The following is a 3,866-nucleotide window of genomic DNA, read 5'->3' on the forward strand; positions in this document are numbered from 1 at the left end:
ACCCGTGCAGTTCACACCGGTGTTGTTCGAGGCCCAAGTGCGTATTTAAGAGAGAGAATTCGAGATCCTCCCATTTAACCTGGGGAAACTGAGGCCAGAGAGGGCGTGTCTTGCCCAAGGTCACCTCCTCTGAACCTCTCGCTCCTGTCCTGGGCCCTCTCCGTGGCAGAACTGAGCTCCCGGGCACCTCTGTGGGAATGCACTTGTATGCGCACACACACACACACACACACACACACAGGGGCCGACCTCACGCCTGGGCAGCCTCAGGCTGTTTCTGTAGGATGGGCATGCCAGCCCGACTCCTTATCACATAAGGACTCTGAGTCCCAGGAGGACAAGGGGCCAGTCACCAGCCATCTTCAGGTCTGGGACATCTGATTCTGGGTGGGGGGTGTGTTCAATTCAAATTAACAGAAAGTGCTAGAATTGCCCAGTTGTGGGCATGTAGGTAAGAACCAGAGTAAATGCTGTTTATGTGCTTCCTGAGGTACGGCCTCTGACCTACCTAGTCACAGGGTAAAGACAATACCCAGGCGGTGAGGACAGATGCCCCAATGCCCACGTGTTGGCCCGGAACAACCCTTCTTACAATTTAGCGACTGGCGGAGAGGGCCCTCCCTCTTTCCTCTTTGTACAGCCACTTACGGGACTGATATGACCTCATGGACAAACTCTTGTCCCGGTGATGGGGACACCGGGGCCACTGGGCCAAGGAACATAAGGTGCAGCCTTTAAAAGGGCCACTGGGTAGGGGCACCTCAGTGGGGGGCTCAGTCGGTTGGGCGGCCGACTGGGGCTCAGGTCATGATCTCACAGTTTGTGGGTTCCAGCCCCGCATCCGGCTCTGTGCTGACAGCTCGGAGCCTGGCGCCTGCTTCGGATTCTGTGTCTCCCTCTCTCTGCTCCTCCCCCACTCATGCTCTGTGTCTCTGTGTCTCTCAAAAAGAAAATAAAACTTTTTTTTTTTTAATTTTTTTAAGGGCCACTGGGGAAAGGCGTCAGTGACAGAAGGAAACGCTACGTCCAGGGCCCCCGGCTGGATGGTAGGAGCTCACCTCCCCAGGAGGGAGTTTGGCCCAAGGAGAGAGACCGCTGGAACCCACCCCGGGGAACACGAGGGTCTTCTCCGGTTATCTGGGGCGACTTTTACTCTGGTTCCGATCATTTAAGGGATTTTAAAAATAAAACGAGTGGAAGAAACCAGGACGGGCAGGTGGGAGGCAGGGAGGGAGGACGGGCGGGCACCGAGAAGGGCCAGGCTCTCAGCACCGCAGGCCCGGGCGCGCGGCGGGGGGCGGGGGGCGGGGCGCGCGGGGCGCGGGGCGGGGCCTCCGGGAGCCCCACCCCCCAGGGTCGCCCCCGCCCCCAGCCCCGTGGGCCGCGCCCGGCGAGTCCGCATTGGCATTCCGCGCCGCGCCGCCGGGTGCGTGCCCGCGCCGTTCCCAGCCCGCCGCGCCGCGCGGGGACAGTGGCGCATTGTTCGCCCGGACACCCCGGGCGGCGCAGCGCCCTCGGGGCTTGGCGCGGCCCGGCCGCGATTTGCATGCGCTCCAGTCACAAAGGTTCAAGGTCAGGAGCGCCGGGCGGCCGAGCCCCGCCCGGCCCAGGCGCTATTCTTCGCCCCGGCGGCGGGAATTCCTCGCCGCCCGCGCCCGGGCCGCCCCTGCGCGTGAATGCCCGAGCGCCGCCGCCGTCTGAGGCGCTTTGTGTCTCGGCCGGGCCAGCTGGGCCCGCGAGGGACGTGCCAGCTCGGCCGGCGGCGCCCCCCGCGCCAGCGCCCCTCGCCCATGCTAATCAGCCTGGCAGCGCGTCTGGGCGGGCGGCCCGGCCGGGAGCCCCCCATGTTCCCTGCTAGGAGGCCCCCAGCCGTCCCCTGCTGCCAGGAGGTCCCCAAGTCCCCTGCCAGGGGCCCCTCCCACTCCCACCCTCCTGCCAGGTGCCTTCCACGCCTCCTGCCTTGAGCCCCCTCCTCTCCAGCTGCTAGAGTCCCCCAGCCATGTGAGAAAGGCAGGGCCACAGGGCGGGCAGCGACCGGCCAGGGAGCCCAGGCCTAGGACCCTGTCGCTGCCGTGACGACTCTTCGGTGGGCCCAGGGGCAGCCTCTCTGGGCCTCAGTTTCCCCAGAACAGTGGGGCGGGTTGCCGAAGGCTGGTGGTCTCCAGAGGCCCATCGGGAACGGGGGCGTGTCTTCCAGCGCGCTGTGCTGCCGGGAATGCGGTTGTTGGACAGCCTTCCCACCAGCTAGCCTCCTCTGCAGCCTGGTGGCCTGGGTACATTCCCCCTTCCCTAAGTCTGGGGTTGCCGGCTGCAGAGACGGTTGAGGACTCTGAACTCCCCAGTGTGGCGGTGTGGGCGCTGCCATCATGAGCATGGTTGTGGGAGCATGACATCATCCTCACCACCCCCATCAAGGCCCTCTCACACGGTGTTTCATTGTCCCCCACTCGACTGGGAGCTTCTTGTGGGCAGGAGCTGCTCAATCCCCACCGCACGGTGGCACCTAGGATACATTTACCGTATAATGAGATGAATGAAGGCCACCCAACGTGGATTACACTGAGCCGCGGTGGCTGGGGACACGGGCAATGGCAGTGGGTAATCCCAGCATTTGGAAACACGCCCAGAGCCTTTCTTTCCACAGAGGTGGAGGCAGGCCTCTCTTGGGCCTCTGAGCTGTCTCCCAGGAGTGTCCCCAACCTCTGACCCCATGGGGAAGCTCCGAAGTTACCGGGCAGAAGGCTGCACGCTGGCATATGTCGGCCCTCCAGGGCACCTGTCAGGAGGTCTGGAGCTGAGGCTGTCGGGGACCCTCCACTTTCTGTAGAACCTGTGCTCATGGCATCTGTGTGCAGTCAGCAATCCCATCAGGCGCCAGAGGACTGAAGGTTGGGGGCCGCGGGCACTGTGCACGGGGATGTATTTCCATTGGGGCTTCCGGCAGCAGCCAGGGCTAAGCTGGGTCTCGTTGCCAGTCGGCCCGAGTCACCCCAGGCCCAGGAGGGAGGGACTGGGTATGTGTTGGTGGCACAGGGCGCCAGAGAAGGGACTCCCAACACCATACAGACCCTCAGGTGGCAGAGAGTCTGGCCTTTGGAGTCCGGCAGACCAAGTTCAAGGCTCTTCCCCAGCACTCACTCAGCCTGCGCCCTGGTGGGTCCCTCTGTCCCTTTGAGCCTTAGCTGTGACGTGGGCGCAATTATATTTTCCTCCCTGCTTTGAGAATTACTTAGGGTCACACTCCCTCGTTTCCTGTCGCCCTGGCTTCCATTTCCAGTGTGTCCCTGACCCTGTCTCTGCTCAGCAAATCCCACCACTAGATGTTTTTCAACCACCCCAGCACATGATGCTCCCCTGCAGGGAACAGCCTCTCCAGCCTGCCACCTCTCTGTGCCTCTCTCTTCTCTGTCCACCCCTGGCCATCTAGCAGGACCTGCACGGCTTGGTTCAGATACCACCTTCTCCGGGAGTTGCCCCCCATCTTTTCCTCCTCCCCACTCCCTCCTCCCAACTACCTACACCCTCCATGCCATGCTAAGAAATTTGACTCAAACCCTGAAGGCAATAGAGAGCCCCTGGTGGTGGTGGGGGGGGGAGGCAGGGCGGAGTGGGGGAAACATGGAGTAGCGACCCGGTGACTCCCCCCACCCCCACCCCCACCTCCCGCCGGTGGCCTCAGCAGGGAACGTGCCGAAAGGTGTTCTCAGAAAGACAGGAATTCACAGACTGGTCACGTTTCAAAGGAAATATTGAAGAACTGCTGAAGGTCGCCAACCCCTTATTTTTCTATGTTGAGAGCTTAGGAAAAATAATTCATTATCATTTCCCTTTTTTAAACGTTATTTTTAAACCAAGAAAAGTAGGAA

Source organism: Felis catus, chromosome B4 (assembly GCF_018350175.1).
Source record: "Felis catus isolate Fca126 chromosome B4, F.catus_Fca126_mat1.0, whole genome shotgun sequence".
NCBI lineage: Eukaryota > Metazoa > Chordata > Mammalia > Carnivora > Felidae > Felis > Felis catus.